General features: G+C 51.0%; 1 protein-coding gene across 4 annotated transcripts in view; it reads right to left on the reverse strand.

Annotated features, from left to right (window-relative positions):
* Positions 1–25,219, reverse strand: part of Mideas (mitotic deacetylase associated SANT domain protein) — a 63,590-nt gene that overhangs the window by 25,890 nt on the left and 12,481 nt on the right. Inside the window, exon 1 of one of the 4 annotated variants that reach the window (XM_047538332.1) lies at positions 14,772–15,130. The exons of 1 other annotated variant lie outside the window; for it this stretch is intronic. The gene's annotated coding sequence lies outside the window, so the exon portion shown is untranslated. Of the gene's footprint in view, positions 1–7,962; positions 8,096–14,771; positions 15,131–25,219 lie in introns of those variants that run through there. 2 more of the 4 variants (XM_047538323.1, XM_047538329.1) reach the window with 2 other exon arrangements.

Genomic DNA, 25,219 nt, shown 5'->3' on the forward strand with positions numbered 1-25,219 from the left:
ACCTTCAGAGTGAGGATCTGCTGACACAGATACTCCTCTTTAGCACTGCAGAGTCTCTTACTCTTGCCTGACCCCTTTGCAGGTAAGCCTCTCCCATTCTCCCCAAAGACAGCTGAGACCCTCAATCTTGCAGAAGGCAGGGAAGGGACCTCCCAGCCTACCTGGGTCAGAACTGAGCCACCTCTTCCCATTTCTTCTGCCCCATTCCTACTCCTCAGGCCCTCAGGAGGAGCTTGCAGGGAGGAAGAGGAAGGAAGCCATACTCGGCAAAAGCTGCCAACCTATGAGGCAAGTCCCAGAGGTGCAGGGAAGAGGGCATAAGAAGGAACCCCAGTAGGCAGCTCACCCTGGGACCAGCTGCAGGGCCTCTGACAACGGATGCAGGAACACTGTAAAAGGAAACCCACAGCTACCATGGGGCCCCAGACTCTGCAACCCACTCTATCAGTCTGTGGGACTGTCACGCTCTCTTCACTTGTCCCTTCCTCCAGACTCTTCTCTGCTGCAACCAATCCTTGACCAGACCCACAGGTCCCACTGGGCTGAAGACAAGGCAAGAGCCGGCCCCAGTGGCCTGGAACCTATCTTCGGGAAGATCTATAGTGAGAAGCACTCTCTCTGCAGAAGAAAGCAGTGTGTGCCACAAAAGAAAGCAGTCCTGATCTCACATGTGGGTCTTGCAGACATTTGAGGGGAAGGTGCTATAAGGGCCTGTGGGTGCTCTGTGCTGATGGTCAGCATGCTTTACAGGGACAGCAGCTCTAACACAAAGGTTTCTCAAGTGCCATCAGCAGCCCGGCTCATGTCCAGCATTGGCTGGCCCACCCAGGAGAGACTGGTGAGTCCTCACCATAGGGCAGAGGACCAGGCCATAGTCACTGAGGGGACCCAGTCACTCACCAGCCACCCGGAGCAATCAGTGCTTCATCTAAGAAATAAGACTGCTATGAGTCAAGGCAACAGGCAGAGAGGAGGTGCCCAGCAGCCGCAGGGGCTCCACTCTGACTTGGGCCAGAGCCAAAAGGATTACCCCCTAGGCCCTCGGAGGCTAATCTCCAAGCTTCTGCTGTCAAATCTGGGCTACCCCCAGCCCTGCAAGCTCAGCACAAGGAAGTAGGGGAGTTAGGGCTCATGTGTCTCCCACCTAAGGGGAAGAGAGGCCCAAACAAGGCATCCAACAAGGCACTGAACTTCAGGTGAGTCACTTTTCTGAGCATCAGACACTGTCTTGGGACAAAGTCTAAACTCCCTACCCTGCCCACAAGTCCCTGCAGACTTTGGCTCCTAACACTTCTCCAGACATGTCACGCTTGAGTCACACAGTCAGGGCCACCAACGTGCTATTCCCACTTTGCTTCCAGGTCTCTGGTCAGGCTGAACCTCTGTCTGTAAGACCTTTCCACCCGTCTCATTTGGCCAAGTCCTACTCACCCTTCAGGGCTCAGACACTGCTTCCTCTGGGAAGCTTTCCTGACCCCAGGCTGAGACAGGAGCTGCTATGTGAGCTCATCACACCACCTAACCCCACCCCCATGTGCTCAGCACACTAAATCCTAGGTTCCTGTTTCCTCGTCCCCAGGAGACAGTGGACTCCACGGCAGACCCTTGTGCCTTGACGCTGGTTTATAACTGGCTCATGGGATGCTCATTCAAGACTGCACCCAAGGTGAGTCAGAGCGTGCCTGGGCAGAGGCACTACTCACAGCCAGGTGTCTGGCATGACCCCTGCCTGGTCCCAAGGCCAGTCCCACACCTGATGCACACTCTCCAGGGGCTGAATGATGTAAAAAGGTCCAGTCTCAAGACCCTACCCCAACCTCACAGTCCATGCCCTCTCCAGTAAAGTGAACACAAATCCTTTTCCCATGTCTTGCCCAGCAGCTACTTGCTCCTGGTCTGTCACTTTCTGTCCCACACTCTGTGCAGGTTACTTGGGAAAACGCCACAAAGCTTCCCACCCTTGCCTAAACCATGCCAGGAACAGGAGTCTGGGAGTCTGTTTACCTGGTGCCCTGACATGACTAGCCTGGGCCTCAGAACACCAAGGTCCAGCTAGGACAACACGGGAGGGTCATGACAAGGGCCCAAGATGGCCCAGCTGGCCCCCTAGTCCAGGCTCTCGTTCTCAAAGGCTCTCTCCCAGCTATCCAAGGTCCCTGGCTACAGCCAGACTGGGTCAATGGTCTTGGGCCAGCTAGAGTTGCCCAGGTCCTAAATAAACTTTCCCTCTAGACATAGTGGCTGTCTGAGGGCCATTTGCCCTCTGCCCCACCACAACTGGGAATTCACATACAGTCTAAAAGCTCCCATTTCTCCAAACCACTGGACATATGCGCCCTGTTCTCAAGGGGCTTGCAAACCAATAAGGAAGGAGGCTCAAAGGCAAGGGGCGTGGACCTGCCTCCCACAAGTGTCACTGCCCCTAGGAGCAGGAGGGAACACACAGGAGGCCTATGACCTGCCTACTCCCATCCACACAGTCCCTGGATCACCCCATCCTTGTACTGAACTTGTGCTCGGAGATGCACGGTGCAGGCCAACAGGGGAAGTAGGACTCTCCAGGGCCTCAGCCATCAAACTGGTCAGGCTCGGAAGTTTGGCCAGGGTTCTAGCTGGCTATAGTTTGAGCTTTGACAGTAAAAATGCCAACACTGAGATGCTTTTAAAGGATTATGTGTGAGAGGGGAAACTTCTGCCTCATGAGACACTCAGGGCTCCATCCAGGCACCCACCTTTATCATCTCCAACCCCCACTGCCCCCAAGCACCCACGGGATATCCAGAGAGGCCAGGATAACTAGGTCGCTTTTACAAGGGGAAGCTGAAGCAGAAAAAAGTGCAGGCATGGGCGAAGCTGGCAGAGGAACGAGCCTCCAGGTTCAGCTTGAGGGACTGACTGGCTACCTCCTTCCTAGTCAAGGGTCACCAAGGACCACAGGCAGCCCAGGAAACCTCTCCCAGCCGGATTCAAGGCTCAGCAGAAAAAAAGTGGAAGGCTGGCCCGTGTAGGTGCTCTCTATGACATAGTGCAGCAAGTGTCTTTGCTACCGTGTCTTCGTGTGACTAAACCCTGGTGAGGGCTTCTTGGGCACTGCTGGGGCCTCTATTCTGTGCCCACACCCTCTGTTCCCTGTGGGGTTATGCCACCAGAGGCTGCTCCAGTTTCCCCCTCTCCTTCTGGAAAGGCTTGGCTTCCTTGCAGGTCCAAGGCAGGCTCTCTGGAGTTCATGCCTGAGTGCCCCGGTGCCAACCTCGGCCCTGGACCTAGATACAGAGGAGGCCAGTCACAGGGGCCTCCCTTAACATGGCCCCGCCCTGTCCCTTCCCCTACCACACACCCTGCCCTGCTGAGGCCCCTTCATTCATTCAATAAGCATTTGCTGGGCGCTGGCTGCAGGCCACGCTCTAGGGAGACGCAGGAGACAAGGCACAGTTTCTGCCCATGCTAAGCTCCCAGACAAGTGAGCAGAGAGAGACACAAAAACACACATTAACTATAATGCAAGGTGTCTTGTTCAGGGGGCTGGAGGTGAATACAAAGAACGGGTGACTGATGGGGAGCCCCTGGACTAGCCCCTGGACTTCGAGCCTCTAGGAAGCTGTTCTCTCTGCCCCAAACCTATTCTAACGATCAGCCTTCTTTCAAGGCCCGCCTCCTCCGGGCAGCCCTCCAGCACATACTGTTGTCGTTCTGAATCTTCGTGCTATTCCACCACTATCCCATAATGCTTCTTCAATATTCTTCTGTTTCGGCCTCAAGGCTAGAAGCAGCCGGGGCGCCCAATGGAGAGGACAGTGGACTGCTTGTTAGAGAATCAGGTGTCTGGTCCAGGAGGGACTTAAGAGCCAGGAATGGGGCATAGAAATGCCTCTGTAACAAGGAACTGCCACAAGAAACAGTAACCATCAGCACTAACTGCACGCTCAAGGTATTGAGTTGCTTCCTTATATAACCACTTATTCCCAACTGAGAAATGAGGAGAGGTTGGCTCTGAGAAGTAACTCATCCCAGGTCACAGAGCTCACAATAAGGAGCCAGGATTTGAATCCAAACCTGCTGACTCTCTGTCACACTCTGCTGCCCATCCAGGTCTGTGTTGAGCGGTGGTTCTCAAACGTCAATGTAAGCAGGTAGATCCACCCAGACAGGGTGTTTCATGGGTCTGGTGGCAGGGGGATGGGGAGCAGGAGGGGAAATCTGTACGACTTCATAAGTAGCTCAGGTGTGGCCCAGGCACCAAACATCCCACAGAACAGCCCCCCAAAACACAGGAAGGGATCAAGGGCCAGGAGCAAATATAGTGAAGTTTCCCAGGACCCACCACTCACCATTCCCCAAAAGGAACTACCGCCAGAATGCTGTGCATTGCCCAGAAGATATGAGGGGTCCCACAGAGCCCCCGCTAGTCTGAGAGATGACTGGACTGGGGCCCAGCCAAGTGCCCATGTTCATGGACCACTTACTACTAAGTGCCAGGCACTGTTCTAAGTGCATTGTGTGACAATTTAAAAATCTCATTCAAGCCTTACTTTGTCTTAGTTTACAGCCTAGAATGGTATATTCAAAAATATCTACTCATACAAAAGACGACGGTATTAAGGAACAGTGGATAAAAAGACATAAGATATGGAAATCAAGTAGCAAAATGGCAGACAAATATCTTACCTTGTCAATAGCTACTTTAAATGTAAATGTATGAAACACGCCAATTAAAAAGCAGTGTTTAGCCCAGGCACTGCGGTACATGCCTGTAACTGCAGTGGCTCAGGAGGCTGAGGCAGGAGGATCTCGAGTTCAAAGCCAGCCTCAGCAATGGCAAGGCACTGAGCAACTCAGTGAGACCCTGTCTCTAAATACAATACAAAATAGGGCTGGGGATGTGGCTCAGTGGTTGAGTGCCCCTAGTTCAATCCCCAATAACCCCCCCAAAAAAGAAAAAGAGGCAGTGGTTGGCAGAATTTTTAAAAAGATGATCCAATTATGTACAGTTTACAAGATACACACTTTATATTCAAAGACATAAACAGGTTGAAAGTAGAGGGAAAAAAAAGAGATACCATACAAACAGTAGCCATATCAGATATACCAATATTTGACAAAATAGACCTTACGACAAAAAGTGTTACTAGAGACAAAGAAGACTTATTCTGTAATGATAAAATTTATCTATCCATCAAGAGGCAATCACAATTATAAACACGTATGCACCTAACAACTAGAGCTCTAAAACACATGAAGCAAAAACTATCAGAATTGCAGGGAGAAACAAGCAATTCAACAATAATGATTGGAGACTTCAATACTCCTCTTTCAACAATGGACAATACAACTAAACAAAAGATCAACAAGGAAAAGAATACTGTAACATTTATAACAAATTAGATTTAAAAGACATCTATAGAATATTTCGCCCAACAGCAGAATACACTCTTCTCAAGAGCACATGGAACATAAAATTACAAATCAATCCGTAAAACAGGTTTTAAAAGACTGAAATCATACAAAATATGTTCTTTGATTAAAATGAACTGAAATTGGAAATCCAGTAACAAATTTGGGAGACTTACAGAAAAAAAACTTTAGAAATAACTGTCCAAGTTTGCCCAGATCAAAAAGGCCACTCCTTCCTCAGCCCATGTTCTCCACATCTGTTGCGCAGCAGATCTCAGACATTTGCAAACATGTGGGTCGCCCCTTGCCCATCCCTCACACCAAACACATTGATCCTGACCCCAAGGTTGGTCTCAGAATCAAAACAGCTGTGCAATAATGAGGCCTTTGGGGTTGCAGCAGCTTGTTAGGCAGCCCTGCTTTTCCTTGGGAAAATGGCCTCAGGCAAATATCTGTGGCCAGTCTGCAGGACGAAAAGGCAGATTCTTCCCAAAAGAAAGGAAATTCACAGAGCACTTCCCTGAGCTGGGCACTTTACATATCCTAATGTGTAAACCTTACAAGCCTCCCATTGTCTCCCTGCTACAGACAGAAACTGAGATGCTGCTGTTACAAGTCAGAAGCAAGATCCTTCCAAGTCCCCACTCTTTTCAGCACCCTATACTTGTGGGCCCAGAGGGAATGCTACACTTGAGAACCCACCAAGCCAGCATGGACTCTGCCCTTTTGTTCCCTCCCAGGGTGGCTGTATATAATGTTCTTCTCAAGAAATAATCCCAGCCCCAGTCTGCCAGAAGCAGGTTCCCTTCCAGATTAGGGGTACTGGTAAAAGCCCCTGGAAGCTAGAAGAGTGTAGAGATGGGGGAGGAGGGCTGCAGGGAGGGGTTGGAAGCTGCAGGGTCAGCAGAATCTCACTCTGAAATAAAGGCCTCCTACCACGTGGAAAAGGTGGCTCGGGCCTCTCTGCCGAGCCAGCTGGCAAAGCAAGGTCTAGTTGGGAAAGGATGAACAGATTCCAAATATCAAAGGATGCTGGAGTTCACCCAGTCCAATTGCTCATTCTGCACAGCAGTCCAGAGAAGGAAAGAAATTTGCCTTAGGACACACAGCCAGGAGAACAGTAGGTCCCCAGAATCAAGGATTCTAATATAATGCTTCATACCTCCATTTAGGCAGGCCCCAGCTCTTGGCAAGGCACTGGGCAAAACTTGGAGCCCAAGTTAATCCCAACATCACATAAACAAGGTTTCATCAATACCTCTTAAATTTCTTGAGCGTGCCACTCTGCAGGCCCAGCGCTGAGCACTCTACACAGGCTACCCTTCGCACACTACACCTGCACACAAGCTAAGTATATTGCTCTCCCCCTTTCTCCACAAGGAACCTGGAAAAATCCCAGGGGTCAAATCATTTGCCTTAGGTCACAGTAGTACAGAGGCAAGGCCAGAACTGGAGCCCAGGACTGCTTGTCTCCAGAGCTCTTTCTGCAAACTCCCTCCCCGTTTCAGGCTTTGCCTCCTGCCCGGATGCCACACGAAGTGATCTGGGACATAGGACAGGAGCACCAGGTAGACAGCAGAAGCCTCCGGACTGCTTGTGCCCTCCCTGAAGAGTGGCTTCAGCTGGCCTGAAAACTACTGTGATGTCCTGTAAGTGTGGCTGGTCGGCAAAGGTCGCTGCAAGAGGCCCAGCTGCAGGTGACTCACACCCCTGGGTCAGACTGGAAGACCCAACATCTTCTTCCCCAGGAGGAAGCCACACCCCTCCCACACCCTTCAACCCTGTACCTACGGTTGGCCAACAGCTCTTTAAAAATAAAGCCTCGACTCTCCCTTGCTTGTCAGATGTCCCAAATCTCCATGGGGCCTGGGGTTCCTTTCTTTCCCCTGGCCCCCTGCAGTCTGAATCCAATCAGCTCCATGCTAGTGGCCCCTCCCCAGCACACTGGGCATCAGCTCCAGCCATAACCACCCATGCCTCTGCATGGGGCTCCAGGGTGTGGGGGCTTTTTCTCCCAAGAACATAAATTCTTAAATAAAAGCTGTTCATGGCACATCCTGAGTAGGGGAGACAAGCAGGGCCCACGCACTCCAAAGACCATGGTAGAAATCCCTGTTTCATGGCCTATGAACCCTGAGAGGTAAGGTGACCATGACTCCGTGGATGACTCCTGGGGTAGAGCTGTGATCAGGGCTTCCAGGTGGATGTCCTCACACTTGGCACACCCCAGACCTGGCACTGCCAGGCCCTTAACATTTGTTTGGCTCATCTCCGTCCCCAGCAGGGAGGTGCAGCTAGGGGTCTGGTGTATGGGGTCAAGGCTGACGAGCCTCCCTCAGTCTAGGCTCTCCTGAAGTTCAGCTCCAGAAAAGGCCCACCTAGGACTGGGGCTGAGGAACATGCTGGGGTTGGTGTCTGCTGGTTTGGGGTGAGTGAAGAATGGAGGTAATACTGCTAATGAGTAAGAAGCACAAACACCTGCTGCCAGCAGTGAAGGGCTCCCAGCGCAGCTGACGGGAGTCTCCTAGAAGGGCTGCGGAGTGGGCACAGAGAGCTGCCTGTCTTACTCACCCGACTATCAAGTCAGCATCAGCCCTTTCTCAGGCCCCGGTCAAGATGCAGGCCCTCTGCCAAATGCTTGCACATTCCTTGCATTTCTCCAATCTCTGAGCAGCTGCTGTAGGGCCTTTTCTCCTGTGTTGATTTATTCTTTATTGTTCCTGAAATACACCCAGAGGCCTTTGGCACAGTACACCAGGCACCGGCAGAGCATTCAGCCTAAGCACCAAGTACACACCAACCAGGCTCTCTGGGACCTGGGCCAAGCCAGCAGGAATGACAGGCCTGGGGTCAAACTCAGCAGCCAGAAAAAGAGACCCAAGATTCCACTTGCCCCCAACCCATGGTCCCCAGAGATGTTCTCAGGACTACAGAGGCTGGGATGTGTTTAGGGAGAAGCAGACACATGGAAGGTCTCTGGAAGGCCTAAACCAAGCCTTTCCCCTCCTCCCGTGCAGGAATGACTGACCCAAATTCCTACTATCAGCAATGCATTCCAACGGTAAGGCATTGTTCCTTGTGCACATTAAAATAGTCAGGAGAAATGTGGAGCTGTGTGGTAAGAGGGTTAGACAGAATGCCTGCTGGCTTCTCCCATCCCCAACCCCTGCAAGCCTCAGGTTCCTTGTTGGTGAGTGAGCATAACAGCTTTGACTTATAGGTATTGTGGGATTAAATGATCTAATACGTAGATGAAGTGCCTGGCACAAACTGAGCACTCAATAAATGTGATTTCCTCCCCCACCCCTTGCTGAACAGGGGTAGTTCAGGTATGATTATTAGTCTATAACAAGTTGGGGGAAATGAATGGTTTGTTTCATCCAGGACTGTCCAGGTAGGCACAGGACAAGGAGTCAAGGAGTCCCTGCAACAGTGTTGGGCTCTACAGACCCCGGAGACAGGGCTGGCAAGAAGTCCAGAGCACACACAGCACAGGCCTCCTCTGGACTCAGCTGTGCCAGCAGGGCCTACAGGGACACAAGGGGGTAAGAGTATTTCCCACATAATACCTGGCGGAGCTTCCAGGCCCACAAGGAGGAGCCACCACCCTCTTGGGTTCACTCTAAGAAAACCAATAAAAAGGAAGGCTCCATCGCCTGAGGGAGGCTGAGGAAGGGTGGCCACAGGAAGTAGGAGCAGGCACGGCAGAGACACTGGGCCTGCAGAAGGCAACCTGCCAAAGGCCACCACAATGAATGTTCCACAAGTGGAAGTGCCTGCCTGATTATTTTTGGCACCTCTTCTCCCCAGAGCCAGCAAGGAAAGGCAGCTGCCAGCAACCTGGAAATGCTGTTTATGCTCAAGTGTGCAAGCTTGCTGCAGGAACAGAATGAACACTAACAGCTACCATGCAGAGGCACCTCTGCCCGCTTTATTCCTCTCCCGACTGTCCATGCAAGGCCCAATCTGCGCGTGGCATAGCTGACGTAGTGTGGGTACTTCTGCTTTCACTCAGATCTAGCCTTCCAACCACAGACATCGCGCGGGCACGCACGCACACGCGCGCGCGCGCACACACACACACTCACAGACAAATAAATAACTACAGAGCCAACTGAGGGCTGGGCCACACCCAGGAGCCCAGACAGTATTCCTCTGGGCTCTTCTGCACTGAAGCAACCCTCTCAACTTCCAAACTGGGAGGGGCAGTGACCCTGGACAGGACACAGGCGCAGACCCTCTTCCTGCTCCCTGGGGTGGAAGCGGAGCCTGTATGGAAACCTCCAGCAATTCACAGCCTCTAGGCTTCCTCATTTGAAAGTGGAGTGGGACTAGATGTCCCAGAGTGTTTTCCAGCTCTGCAGTGACTTCTAGGGGCTGAGTAGTTCAGGACTATGACCTATGGCCATAAGTGGCTTCAGACGGAACAAGGTCAGGTGAGAAGCCAGGTGCTTGTCCCAGGACCTGCCAATAGGCTGGGAAGAGGAGGTTGAAGGGCCAGCCCTCCTGCACTCTAGTTACCACGAAAGCCCCTTCTGAGCTCAGGAGCCTTCCCGTCCAGAGAACTGGCAAATTTGGGCCACAGTGGGCTGGACTGAGGCCTTTGTCTGCCCAACTAGTGGGAAAATCTGGGGAGCAAAATCCCTCAATGCATTCCTTCCTCTCTGGACTCCATTTCCCCAGAGAAGTTGCATGACCTGAGGGAACCCCCTTCTGGCTGCAAGCCCAAGGTGCTTCCCTCTCTCCAGGTTTGGCTAGCTGGCCCTGGCTGCCACCCTCCCCCTCCTGGAGACTCCTGCAGGAAGAAGCAGTGCCTGGAAAAAACGCTCTCACCACGAGTGAGCTCCTTGCGGCTGGGGAGAAAGGCAGAGGGAACAAGGAGCACCTTCCTAGCTCGCCACAGCACGAGGCTGCGTTCCAGGAAGAGCAGAAGAAGCGAGGCTGCTAGGGAAGCCTCGGGCTGGGTCCACACCTCCCCATCGGCCCCCACAAACCACAGCAGCAAACGCTTCCCGAAGGGAGACCCCCACCTCCACCCAGCAAAACCTCAGCTCTTCTCTGACAAGTGGCAACTTTCTTATATAATCCTTGATGCTGCCCTTGTCCTTGATCTATTTCAACCAGTGAAAGGGCCAAGGTGGTCCTTGGAGGCATGACTCCAAACCTCTATCCAGGTCACACTGGGAGGCTCAGGTGAAGCAAAGACAAGGGGACTTTTTCCTTGGCTGAGAAAGCAGGCTTCCTCCCGCCCACGCCCACGTGAGCAGTTCAGCCTAGGGCCTGGGCGGGTAGGTTCCCCAGAGCACATACTGATCTCTGGGAAGCTGAGCCCTTAACCCTTGTCTGCAGGGACAGAGTCCCTTGCTAAGACACAAATGCACCAGTGACTGGGCCCAACTAGCAGGTAGTGGATCACATAGTTGTGCCCAGGGCCGTGGGAGTTAGAAAACAAGCTTCATTTGCATAAGTGCGGGGCACTGCTTTCCTACCACAAACAGGACATCCTTCATATCCTCTTCCCTGATAGGAGCAAAAAGCAAACAGCAGCTGGACCTGGAATTAGTGAAATGATAGCTACCATCTGCTAAGTACCTACTATGTCTCTCTTCATGCATGATCTTGCTTAGTCTTCACAGTAACCCCATGAAATATGATTATCCTTCCCATTTTACGGGGAAGGAAACTGAGGCTCGGAAAGTGAAGCAATGCCCAGAGCCACACTGCAAACGAAAAAGGTGAAGCACAACCTGAACCTGACCAGGCCTCATTCCCCTGTATTCACCAGACTTTTCTTCAGTGTCCCTGCCAGGGTGACTGACCGGCCACACACCATCCAGGAATGGTGTTCTGAGTGTGAGGGTGGAAGTGGGTGTTGACAAGTTTTGCTTGATGGCTCTGGAATCTGAATTGATGCCCCCACTAACTGCTATTGCTCCCAAGTGTGTGACTGTAAGAGTAAGTGTGCGTGTGTTGGGGTGGAGGGAGGGTGATCTGGATTCCAAAGAGCAGTTTCCAACACTAAAGTTATGCTGTAATGCTTCTGATTCATAAAATGAGCTCACAGTCTCACAGTATCCTGAAGGTTGCTCTGAATGCAAATGCAGATCCCTTACTAAGAACTGGGATTTCAGCATGCTCCACCTAGCCCCAGCCCAGCAAGCCATTTCCTTCAGCCCCACACATTCAGAGTCCTAATAGCAAAAGCAATACCTCCAACCACATGAAACCACTGGCTGCATTTCTGCAGCCTGCAGTGAATCAGGGAAAGGAGCTGCCGCAGCTGTTCCTACACCAAGGCATGTGCACACACACACAGGAGGGTGCCAACCTGGCCTGGCAGAAGGAAATGTCCAGGTTAGCAGATACCAGGGCAGGAAGCTCCACGACTCTTTCACTCTTTTCCCTTCAGTCAGGATGATCAAGAGGCTGTAGAAGGCCAGCTGCAGGGCATTGCCAGGAAACTGGGTTCACTAACACCACAATCACTCATAGTAGACTGATCCCTTTGAAACTAATGACACTAATGAGTATAAGGAGGTTCCATCAGTAGGGACTCATTGTGCCTTCCACATGCCAAATCCACATATTTTTTTTGCAGTATTTGGGATTAAACCCCATTCAGGGCCTGGTGCATGCTAGGCAAGCACTCTACCACTGAGTTATATCTTCAGCCCTTTTTATTTTGAGACATGGTCTTGCTAAATTGCTGAGGCTGGTCTCAAACTTTTGATCCTCCTACCTCAGCCTCCCGGGTGGCTGAGATTACAGGTGTACACCTCTGTTCACTCATTCAACTAACAGGCACTACACACTTACTAGATGCCAGGCACTGGCGAACAACAAAGAACTTACACTGGAACAGAGACAACATTTTCCAAACACTCAGAGCTCTCACAGCAACTCTGCAGAGGAGATATAAAAACCAGCCTGAGTCTATGTTTTTGACTACCACACTGCAGTATGTGCATAAATAACTATGTAAGATGACAGAGTTAAGACCTTCTTTCTGAACACTCATTGTCATAAGACCTAAGAAGGCTAAGACCTTCAGAAGTGGCCTTTGAAACAGAACTAGAAGGAAAAGCAGGAGTTTCCCAGCCAGTTGTGGCCATTCCCTCCTCACCATGAATGACGTTTTCTTCTAGGAGACCCAACTACAGGAGAGGGACTATCAAGGCTAAAAATTCCTTGCCCAGACCCATTCACCTTCCAGGACACACACCATGCACACAGCCCCAATCATCCTCCCATGCCCCACTTGTTCCAGAAGTCCCAGCTCCACTGAACAACCTTTCTGGACCCTGAAGTCACAGAACGCCCTTAGCTAGCCATAACTGCATGTTGTCTTTTTTCCTTCCATTTATTAAAAGCAGGAGCCCACAGGGTCAAACATTGGGGCTATTTTTAAATCCCATGTTTAAAAGTTAAGCTCTCATCCCAGTGGGCACTCCAAAGGCACTCTTTGCTGGAGTAGGCTGACAGGGCCAGGGAGAGTGGGGGCTCTGCCTGACACTGGAGAGGGCACACTGGAAGTGCGCAAGCCTGTCCCAGAGCAAGCTCTATGACCTGGGGGGTATCCTCCAGGTTCCTTACCTCCTTGTGTTCTGGGCACTACACAGACCAGAGAAACCAGCCAAAGGCCAATCCAATTAGAGTGGAGACTGGACCGGGGCCATGCAATGAGACGTTTATCCCAGTAATTGAATGTTTAGACCCTTATTATTCACTGTACACAGCAGGAGAAAAAGAGGCCCATAAATTCTCAACCTGGGAAGGTCCGTCCTTTCCTTTTGGTTCTGAAGCCACTTAACACCTGTAGGAAGGGTGCATTTCTCTGATTCTAAAGTGTCAAGTATCACACCTTCCCTGGGAGCCTGTGGAGGAAGATCAGTGGTCTCTCCCCTCAGTCCAGGCTCCCAAGGGATGAGTGGCTTCTCCTCCGAGCTGCAATTCTTCCACCTTCACTAGATCTGTCTCAGTTCTTAAGTTACAGGGTAGTTGAGACCTCCAGGCCAGGCTCCCTCTGCTGGAAGAAGCCAGACACCCTCTCCCCACCCCAGCCACAGCTGCCAACAGGGATCCCTGCACACGCGTGCCACAGCAGTCTCCACGGTCAGCCAGGGCCAGCCAGCACTCCTCCATTCCCCAGCGGGTTCCACATGCTGGCGTCCAACGCGGGATGGTAGAGGCAGGAAGTAGCCACCGAAGTTGTGGCCAACAGAGTTTTAAAAGTAACTTCCCCTTTCATCCTTCCAGTAGCTCACGCTAAAGGATGAGCTGGTATGCTCAGTGGCCTCCTCTTTGGGTGGCAGGCACCTCCTCCAGGTCTGCCTCAGGGCTGAGCCTTGAGAGCCCTAAGGCGCACCAGGCTCCTCAACCTCCAGTCAGCCCTTACCCGGAGTGGGATGGGGCCCAGGAGGGCAACCTGGAGCATACGCGCCTGTCTGTGTAAACGGTTTTTATTTTTATTTTTATTTTATTTATGGGGGGGGGGGGTGCGGTGATTAACTCCATGAAGCCAGCCATATGCAGGGCCCAGGGAACCTGGGCTCCAGCGTTCCCGACAAGCATCACGGAACACAGCACCCGGGCAGGCGCCGCGCGGGCTCGGAGGGCCGCTGCGGCGCGGGCATGCGGGGGCGGGCAAGACCGATGACAGGTCTGAGGTGCGCCAGCAGCGCCAGGGTGCGCGGGGTGAGGCGGCTCTGCGCTCGCCCGCCTGCCCGCCCGCGCTCAACGGTCCAGTCTAGTCTAGGCCTCTAGTACACTTGCCCCAGGTCCCTTCCTCCCCTGCACCTATGTCCCCCAAAGTCCCGACGCCGACACAGTGCCCAAGCCCACTTTCCCGAGCACGCTGATAGGGAAAAGGGCTCCAGCGCCAAGTTTCCGCAGCTCGGAAGCCCCTAGCCGCGCCTCCCGGGCCTGGGCTCCGTCACGCCAGCCGGTCCCTAAGGACACCACGTTTCGCTCGGGCAGGGGAGGAGCAGCCGTGTTCCCGAGCCGCCGCCGCCGCCGGCTGGGAGGCTTGGAGGGTTTTCCTGCCGGGGCCGCGCCCGGGTGGGCGGGGGCCGCGCGCGAGCTGCGTAGCTGCACAAACACGGCGGGGTTGCGCTGCACACGCAGCTGCGGGCGCAGGGTGCGGGCCGCGCGGGAGTGGGCTGCGGGCGGCCCACGCACGTTCACGCGCACCAGCTCCCACCGCCGCCCAGGCCTCAGAAGTTGGCGCGTGGCGGCCCCCGTGTCCCCGCGCCCTGGCTCCCCGCCGCGCCTGCAGAGCTGCAGCCAGTGGAGCGAGCGGCCACCGTTTGCGTGCCGCCGGGGGTCTCCTCGCTGCCCCCACCAAGTGCAGGCCTCGGCCGCCTGCTGTGTAGCCCACTTACCCCGCTCCTGCCGAGCTCCGGCCTCTGCTGTCCCCCTTCCGCCGTGGGCCACCGCCTTCTGTCGCCTCCGGGACTACGGCCGCTTGCACGCACTCCCCGATTTTAAAAACAAACAGGCGCCGTCGCCTCCCCGCGGTGTTCGCGGGTCTTCCACCAGCCAGCGCCTCCCGAAGCTGGGAAGTTTGCTGGCAGGGCCCGGGCGGGACGCGTGGGTTGTCACCCCCCGCTTGCGGCGCAGGAGCCTCGGCGCGCCCCGCGCCGTGCTGTCCGCCTCACAAGCGCTCTTCCCTCCCTCGGTGTCACCCCCAGTCCTGCGATGCAGTGTCAGGATTGCACGGCTCTGACTCATCGGTTGAGCTCACAGCTTGAAAAAGAGAGAGAGAGAGAGAGAGAGAGAGAGAGAGAGAGAGAGAGAGAGAGAGAGAGAGGCAACAGCGAAGGAGGACTCTGGCGTGCTACAAAGGATTGCACAACTCGAGGCTGGGAGCGCGGAGCGCCCAGCGGCCGGCCGGCGCGCGCCGCACCGCGGCGAGCAGGAACCAGCTCTACCACTTCATCAGCACAACTGTCTCCAGGCTGCCTCTCCACCAGCAGGCCCAGCGCCGCCCACTTCCTGCGACCAAATAAGGCCGAGGAAGGCGTCTTTAAACCTCCGGCGGCTGCCGGGGCTGGGGATTTCCAACAGACCTCACCTCCACTCCGGAGTCGGAGTCGGTCGCCACCCTCCCCCAGCCCAGGCCGGCGCCCCCATGGCTTTGCTGGAACCAACAGGCCACGCGGCTCGTTCCTTGCACACCAAGGTCAGGAAGAGTCGGTGACGAAATGTTTGGAAACCCAACGAGCCTGCCAGGAAACTGTGTGTGATGTTGGGGAGGGCACAAGTCGCTTTCTTCCACAAAAGAAAACTCTGGCTTTGAATATCCTCTCCAAGGCACTTCATTAACAGCCTCCCCGAGTTTCACTTTCTGGCCCACCGGCCTCAACCGGACTCTCAGTGGTATCAAGGTTATGGATAAATGGGCCCCAACCCACATAAAGGACTCACAGGGCCATTACTTAAGTGATGAAAAGCTCCTGGGTTGAATTCTAGGCCAGGGTTGGGGAACTTTTCTCCCCGTGCGCACATTTCCCCCTACCTTCCCTAAATAATCCCGCTGGTAATTTCCTGGCCCAAGTCCTGTTGCTTCTTTGCCTGACTGGAGGGAAGATGGAAAACAATTGCTACAGATCAGGAGGTCTTGCGGGGCCAGAGGAAACTCAGGGGAAAGTGCCCTGTTTTTCCTTCCATGATTTTTGTGTTTTGTTATTTTTTTAAGGAGATGAGTCAAAAAAAGTTTCCTTTGAAGGAAAAACCACCAAAGGATGAATATACTGTATCTTGGTAGCTACTTTCCCCTGTGGCCCATCCTAAGAGTCAGGTGTCTCCCTTGTCTTCTCAGAAGAGCAGAATATGATTCTCACACACACCCTGAGCCTACAGGACCCAGGCTTTTCACACTCCCCACCCGCCACACTCCCACCCCTTCCACCCCTTCCAGAGAGTGGATGACAATGTGGGGACCTTCTACCTAGAAACCCTACAAAACCTACACTTGTTCCTAAGTGGCATGACTTTCCCTCCTCCTCTACAAGCTTTGCTAGCTGGAGCACCTGTTGTGCATCTGGAAGTCACACCTCACTCAGAGGGAAAGGGCTTATTTGTCCCATGTTATGACAGATATGTCAAAGTAATGACCACTTAAAATAGTCTTATCTACAAAATACCAGTAATTTTGCCAAGGGACTAGACCAGATGACCTCTTAAAATGCCTTTGAATTTAAGATCCATGTTTCTGCATTTGTAAAAAGTGAATGGAGGAGCCAGGGAAACCACTTTCTACACAGAAAAGCCCAGGTTCCCAGATTTAGCAGCCATGATGACAGTATTGCTCCTGACAAGTCTCAGCATTTCCTGTACAGCTGTATGTGAGAGAGCTGTATCCCTCTCATTCTGTGAATGAGGACTCAGGTTCAGAAATGTTATGTGCCTTGCACAAGGTCACAAGGCAAGACAGTTATCTGTCACCTCTCTGCTCTTCTTCCAATCTCCTGCAGGGTAAGGCAGCAAGCAATTGAGGGACTAAGGTACTCAGGCATGTAGCCTCCCCACCTCCCACCCCCAGGAGAGGCTAGACTCTCAGAGACTCAGTGTAAAAGCCTTTTTGCTTTTTCCATTTGCCAGTTTCTTCCCTCCCACTAGCAACCCATCCAAGTGAAGGAAACAAAAGCAAAACCACTTGGTCTCCAGTGCCCACTCCCGCCAGTTTCTTCTGCAAACCTACAGCCATCCTGACTGTAGCCAGCCTCCCCTGCGGGCCCACCCCTGCAACTGACCTGGGGCCAGCCAGAGCAGCCCAGGGACATTCCCAACTAACCAGAAAACCCAGCTGGGAGCACATTCTTAGAAGAGCCTGCCACCATAGAGCCAGGGCCTGGCCTCCAGGGAAGATTTGGGAGCCTCTCCAAAGGGCACTCCTCAGCTTTGTCCTAGGTCCTAAGGACTTCCTCCCTGTCCCACACTGGCTTGCCTGGCCCAGGAGCAGCATGGGCAATGGATGCAAGAGACACTGAAAAGTCAATGACCCTGGAGGAACCCTGCTCACCTTGAAGCCGCACAACCTTTCACCTAGACTAAACTTCCAAATTTGGGCCATCTCAGAAGAGGAAAGGGGGCACATGGTGTGCAGGAAAGGAGGGCTTGAGACTTCTAACAGCCCCCACTTGGCAGGAGGAGAAATCTACTGCCACAGCAGGCAGAAGAAGAGGATGTGCAAAGAAAGCTGCGGCCTTTCCGGGAAAGACCTGCAGGTCAGTCTTGCTGCAGATATGACAGTGCAGAATCACTGACATGTGAAGTGAAAGTTTTGGTTTTAGAAGCTCTAGCCCCTCCTCCACCTTCTTGGAGCAACCAAGAAGGTGACCTTTTGTGGTTGGGGGTGGGGAGGTCTTCCTCAGACCTTACCCATAGAGTGATATTTTCCTTACCATCCCCCTGTTCACACACTGCAGGAAAGAGAGGAGTATGGAGCTCCAGTTCCTGGGAGGTAATTGCTGAGAAAGAAACACTCCAGGAAGCAGAGGACCTTGGACAAGCTTCCAAACTCCAGGTCCCAATGAGGGTAGAGTTTTATTTCAGAGGCTTCCTGGCACCACATTGGCTCCCTGCTCTGGATTCTGTTCAGAGTGGCCGAGAACTGCCCTGTGTGGTCATCCCCCATGTCCAGACCATTAAAATCTTCCAAAGGTTAATTTTATGGTATATGAATTATATCTCAATAAAGCTGTTATATGGAAGAAAAATAAAAGCTTCCAAGGAAGCCAAGATCTCAACACCCCACCCATCTGTCCCAGGCCTGCATCCCTATCTTTTTCCACTGTCTCTTCTCTGCTAGGATCTTAACATTTAGGCCAGCACATGTAGTGTGTTCAGTGATCAACCTTTACCAGAGTGTGAGGAATCGGGGGTACGAATACTGTTGGGGCATCACGAAATGCCAGGCTTCATGTCGTGTTCCCACTGTCAATTCCCTTTGCAAAATAAAGGTCCTACCTCTAGGACCTCATGACCTGCAGTTACAATGAAGAAAGATAAAGTTGTAGAAATAATAGGGAACCAGGACTGAGGTTGGACTCTAACTAAAATAAACCTGCTGCTTGATCTTCGGAAAGTTGCCCATAACCTTCTCTGAGCTTCACTTTTTTTGGCTCACAACTGATGCGCCATGTTGGTTGCATGAACAAGGAGCGAGTGCCCAAGTTCAAGGGACCTGACAGGATCAAATGGACAAAAGACTGTTTTACAACTGCAGCATGCTACGTAGACATAAGGGCTCACAACTGTTATCCTTACTATTTTACCCTAAAGCTCCTTCTCCCAAAACAAGCTTCTCCATTTCAAGAACCTTGTTCCAAGCAAGATTTTTCCCCCCTGAAAAGAACCTACTAGCCTCAGGGTGACCCTCTGCTGGGATCTGCCCAGGGAAATCTTTTCCAACATCTGAATAGTGTCCTATTTGAGGTATCCCTCCAAGGCTGCCCTCCTGACCCTGCCCTTTGTGTCCTTTCCACGACTTTTTTCCACAGGGCTAATGCCCCTTCAACACCTGCACCTTCCCCTTCTTTCTTACCAGATCCTTTCTGAGGAAGCAGAGAGCTCAAAACCACCCCAGTCATTAAGTTAAGTCACTGTGTGCTGAGATGTCACTGTACTCTCTAATATCCTTTAAAACCCGGGGGGACCCCTCTCAATTCACACTTCCTTCACCTGTTCTGGGGCAGGGCCATGCCTGCCACACCAGCCCACAGCTGTCTGCATCTCGACCCTCCCACCTGCCCCTCCCTGGCCTCCTTCCCCTACAGGCCTGGGCCAGGTTCTGAGTGCCTTTGTCAGGCCTGAGAGGGAGCTTCTGTAGATGTTCCCAGTTGCTGCTGTCAGTCTGGGAGAGATGTCTGGCTTGGTGTAGGGAGAAGGACAAAACAGGTGTGGCTGCCAGGGAGGGCACAGAACAGAAACACTCTTCTTCACAGAGGGAGAGCTGCCAGCTTCCCTGAGTCTCTACGTCAGCACAGTTCGACATCCCCTGCAGAAGGAGCCCTGGACCCTTGCTAGCTGTCCTCTGGAGCCTGGCTTCCCTACTTTGTGGCAGTGGTCCAAGAGAAATGGGATCCCCAGAGGTCAAACACATGCAGTGGGGCAGGCTTTAAAGCATTATTCTTAAATGAAAAAAAAAAAAAAAAAAAAACTGATGTTGTACACTGGAATCTAAAATTCATCTTCAAGGGAGCATACAGGTTAAAAGCACAGGCTAAGACCTGAGTACAAACCTTGGCTTGTACTAATGTGGTGACTTGAAGCAAGGTACATAACCACTCAGTTTTCTCATCTGCAAAATGAAGATGATAAAAGCTTAAAAGTGTCTGGTACACGTTAAGTCTTTGATACGTGTTGGCTATCCTTTTCCCCCATCTCCTAAATGATTTCCTTGCTTCCGGTCTCTATGTCCACACTGCCACGAGTGCTCACTTCTCTTCTCAGTAGCTCCCATCATCTGCATAAAGCTGGGTCTGTAATCACACAACACCCAGCTCTGCCCCAGCCCCAGCCTGACACTTGCTCTCACCCTCGTCTTTACTCAGACTCCTCCTCCCTCTTCCTTGAGCTGCAGTTAAACCCACACCCAGGTCTCCCAGCAGACTGAAGCGTCATAGCAGTTCTTCCAGGAATCCTTCCTTGACTCCTCCAAGCAGAGGAAGGCTGCTGGAGTACTTCCTGTTGGATCCCTTTATCAGGCTGGTGTCTCATCCCCCACCAACTGTGAGCACACAGCTGTCCCCTTCTCCAAGGAAGCCCTTAGTGGGACCAATTCTGTGTTGGGTAATCCCTGCTGTGGGACTCTCTGTGGGCTCCAGCAACACATCCTTCCTTGTTTAACTGCTTTTCCTGTTCTATGTTGCCTTCTTCCTACTGAGGGCACTTCCTAAATAAACCCCAGGACCCACACACCCTTTCAGCCTCTGCTCCTAAGAATCAGAAGAGCCACTCTCTCCCCTAAACTCCCATGGCATCCTGGTTATCTTCACTCCATTGTCTACATATTATTCTGTTCTGCTTGCTGTACCATGTTGGGGTGAGCATACCATTGCCAGGGATTAGAGGTCTTCAAGGGCATAGTCTGGATCTTCCTCCCCTTGCTATCTGTAGCGATGCTTGTGATAAATGCACAAATGAAACTATGTGAAAATTTTAAATAGTCAATAAAATAGAATAGATCATTATTATTTTTATTCCTATTCAGTTTCATTGATTTCAAAAGGTACATTTCCACCATTTTAATACCTTGGAAATCAAGATGCTTCTTCAAATGGACAGCATATATGATTTTTTTGTTTTCTTTTTTCTTTTTCTTTTGTGTGTGTGTGTGTGTGTGTGTGAGAGAGAGAGAGAGAGAGAGAGAGAGAGGGGTCTCGGGTCTTGCTATGTTGCCCAGGTTGGTTTTGAACTTCTGGGTTCAAGTGGTCCTCCTGCCTCAGCCTCACAAGTAGCTGGGACTACAGGAGTGTGCCACCTCACCCAGCTTGCATGTATGGCTTAATTAGCAACATTTTCTCTTTCTTAGCTGTACATAAAATAATGATGCACATTAAATCAATGGCTTCTTAGGTTCAATAGTATATGGTGTGATTAATTCTTATTACAACTGACACTTGGTCTCCTGGTTCTAGGGCCTACTGTGCAAGGTCCTATAGTGACACCCCATTATCTGAGCTCAGTAGCTGTTTAGCACTGAAACTTTCATAAAGTGACCTCTAGAAATGCCCATGAAACCAGGTCTATAGGATAACCTCTGAATTGAGAATTGTGTGAGCAAGGTTCTAAGCCTGGTTCTTCCTCTAATTTTTCAGATGACCCTATACAGGACATATCTAACTTCTGTCAAGCTTCTGCTACATACATGACATGATGCAGGCCCACTGGATCCACCCAGCACCCTGGGAGGAAGCCATTATCCCCTTTTTATAGTTAAGGAAGCCGAGGTTCAAAAAGGTTAAATGGCTTTCCTAAGGTCATACAGATGGAATTCAACCCTTGGACCCTGATTCCCTCTCTCTACTACATGACAGAGAATACCCCTCTAAGCCTGTGTTTCCCCAATAAAGAAGTTAAATAAAACAAGGGGTCAGAGACTGCAGCCTGACAAGCCATTCTCCCTCATGGGTATATTTTTTCCACCCATACGTTATGCTTTATTTTGATTGAATTTATTACCAACTTTTTTTAATCAGGAGATTTAAACTTTTTAAGGCTTTTAAAACTCAGAATTTCTGGTTTATCATGAAAAAAAAAAATTGGAACAGACCACAGAGAACCTTCCTTCTGCAAGGGGTGTAGCACTTAGCTGCAACTCACACATTCCAATTTTCTGCCGGTCCCACCCCTTCCTAGGCCATGGGTCACTGTCATTTATCATCACACTTGTGCCAGGCTTTGTCATTTCGTTTTCTCTGTTCCCCACTGGCCTCTGAATGCATGCCCCCAGACTAGATGAACTCCAATGCCCTCTCCAGCTCTAGCAGCTGTGGGTCCTCCTCAGACTCTTCCTGAGCAGCTCCCTCCAAGTTTGCCTTATGAAACCCCAGGAATCATGCACACAAAACCCCTGCCTCTCTTCAACCTCCTGCCCTACAGCTCCCATTCCAGGGACCCCCAGCATGTGTCACTCATACCCCCAGCAGTCAGAGAGCTGAGGGCCAGAGTTGCTGGGGTGGTGAACCAGACAGGTGTGCAGATGAATTAGCCCTGAGGGGTAGGGGGACCCTGAAAGGGAGGGAAGGAGGAAGAACTCTGTTTCCCAACAGGAAAGTGGTTCACAGAGATAAATGTAAGCAGGAGGCTCTGTAGTTGCAGGAGATGAACAGGGTTTGACACATGAGGAAACACAAACAGTAAATCATCAAGAGAAAAATGTACAGTCTCAGCAGTAATTTAGGATATGCAAATTAGTACACCATTAAGGCCCCATTATGGCCCGAGTCAACGTGAAAATAAGTAAATAAATAAGACAAGAATGCTGCCGTTGGCAAGGCTATGAGGGAACAGCTGCACATATGTTGCTGTGCTACCATAAACTGTTTAAATCTTTCTAGAATGTGATGTGTTGCCAGAGTCGAAGGCTATGATCATGTAATTACAGTGGGGGACTGTCTCCAATGAAAATAATCTAAAATATCACCACAAGAGTTTTTGCAAAAGATGCTCATAGTGACTGTAAATAGAACCAAAATATATACATATAAATCCATGCAGAGTCTTGTATGGTATGATATGGTAACGGAACAAACTATGAATGAGCTCGATACATGGACCAATCCCATGAAACTACTTGATGAAATCATGTGAAGTGACAAAATCAACACAAAGAAGAAATATGTGGAGGAGGACTTACAAAGCTTTATGTTAACACTTCACAGGGACATTAGAAGCAATCAGAAGAGAATTCCAAGCAGTATAAATTGTTAGGGTGTAATGTTTATTCTGTCAAGTTGATGAAAATAGTTTAAATAACAATAAGAACTATGATGACCACGATGATGATCATGATCATGACCCTGGTGCAAGTGCCACTGAAAAGGAGTTCATCCCCATAAAAACACTCCAGGACACAGTCCCAAGGGCAGGAAGGCCCAGGCCCCTGGCTGGATGAGAACAGGAGAAGGAATGCAAACTGGAAGAGGATGGTTTATGACTAGGCAGGAGAAAGACCCAGAGGACTCTGAGAGACACCTCTCACAGAAGAAACAAAGTTACCCAAATAAACCCACACCATTAACCTCTAACATCCTGGGTGCTAACTCTTACTGCTGCCTCTGCGCTCTCAATTTTACTAATATATTTCAGCAACTTCTGAGGTGGTACCAGGGCTCTTTGTGGGCTAGCCTAGGAACCCAACCACCATTTATAGCATTGTTTCTATGGAAATGTGTTACAAGCTTCAAAAAAATTGAGCTGCTGACAACTCTGGGGCACACATGTGGTCTCTAAATTAGGGAACTGAGACAAACCGGGTCCTAAGCTCAGGAAGACACCCTGTTGCTTAGATTCTGTGGCAGTTAATATTTCAGTCACCAGCAATGATCAGTACTGAGCTAGATGCACTGTAGGGTAAGGCTGGAATCAGGGCATCTAGGAACAAACATAACATTCTAGGGAAGCATATGGATAGCCAGCACTCCCACTCCAAACACACACACAAGCATTGCTTATCCTAGAAGACATGAAACAGGTCTGGTACCCCTCGTGAGCATCCCAGCCAGCCCTGAGCCCATGCTCTTTCCAGTTCCTCTCTGACCCTGACAAACCTCCAGCCACAAGGTCCTATTTCAGTCTGATCATAGAAGGGAAAAACTCCAAATATTTACAGTCCTAGAACCTGGTTTTAGCAGATATATACTTTAGAGGTAACCAGGGCCCCAGTTGGGCCTAGTTCCCCCCACATGCATTCTGTCATAGTGGCCTCTGTTCTGTCAAGCTCCAACCTGCCCACTCAAGGTATGCCCAGGATTCTCCAACCCCCACCCACCTCAGGACTCCAAACAACACCCAGGAGTCTCCATTTCCTGTCCTGGTCACACTCCCAAGCTGGTCTCAGGGAAAGTCTGAGAAAGAATTCTCCAATTCACAAGCCAAGAAATTTCTCTACTCTAAAGAAAAGGCTATGCACAAGAGGCTAACACAAGGGGGAGTGGTGAGTGAGAAGACCATTCATCAGGCACCTGAAGCTCAGAGATGTCACTGATGAGAAGTTGGTCAGAAGAAGATTGGCCACACAGCCACAGGGCCATCTGCAGCTGCAAGTCCCAGAAGAGCTCATGGTAGGATGGGGAGTCAGTAGGCCCTGCCTGTTAAGCCAGAGGTGGACCTGATGAATGTGGGACTTCAAGAGGCTAGCACTAAAGAGCAACTCTACATTCAATATTAAAATATGTGCAAGAATGGAAACACCCAAGACACTACCTCATTAGGGCCCCACCTGGGTGAGGCTGGCTGCAGGAGGTCAGTTTGCAAAGCACACCCTCCTGCTGCCTGTTGGGAACTGCAGAAGAGAGAATCAACTCCCTCTTGCTGTGTCTGGGGCCACAGTGAGTGGGTGGCTCAGAGCCTCAAGGGTTACATGCTCACCCAGCTGGTTCCCTGGAAACCCTGGTGTGAACAATATTCTGGGGCTCTGAGGCCACCTGGGGTTGCCTGCACCTGCATAGGAGGCAGAGTCCATGCCGTGAACCCCGAGGTTATATGGTTGGTCAGCCTGTGCAGCCAGGCCAATCTGATTCCTCCAGCCCCTACATGCAGCAATGCTGGCTGATAAAACAGAGCAGCTCCATCTTCCTGGAGGTGACAGATGGGAGGCTTGGGGTCCCTCCCTGGGCCTCCTTCCCACCCAGATCCAAACACTTTGCTGTTAAGGCCTTGTCTTTAAAAAAGAAAAAGTGTGTACATATATACAACAATTTCAAACACACAAATGCTCTATGCATAACCTCTTCACCTAAATCCAGTATTTACATTATGCTAATTTATACTATTGCCTGTGTACACAGTATTTATTCACTCACCTAGTATATGCATAGGCAATTTTGTGTTTTACTTATTTTCACCAAAATTCAAAATTTTCCCATGAATTAACATCATCTTTATATTAATGTAACATTTACCCAATACCCCACTGAATCCAAGTATCAAGAATCACACAGTCATCTTGAACACTGAGGCTGTTAACAGTTTTGGGTTGTTCTTGTTTTTTATTTTGTTTTGTTTTGTTAGCTACTTTGCACTTAACACGATGCCACAAATACCTCTATGCTTATAGCTCTATTCCTTTTTAGAACTAGTTCCTTAGAATTCCAAGAATAAC

Source organism: Sciurus carolinensis, chromosome 2, assembly GCF_902686445.1.
Source record: "Sciurus carolinensis chromosome 2, mSciCar1.2, whole genome shotgun sequence".
In the NCBI taxonomy this organism is placed as follows: Eukaryota; Metazoa; Chordata; class Mammalia; order Rodentia; family Sciuridae; genus Sciurus; species Sciurus carolinensis.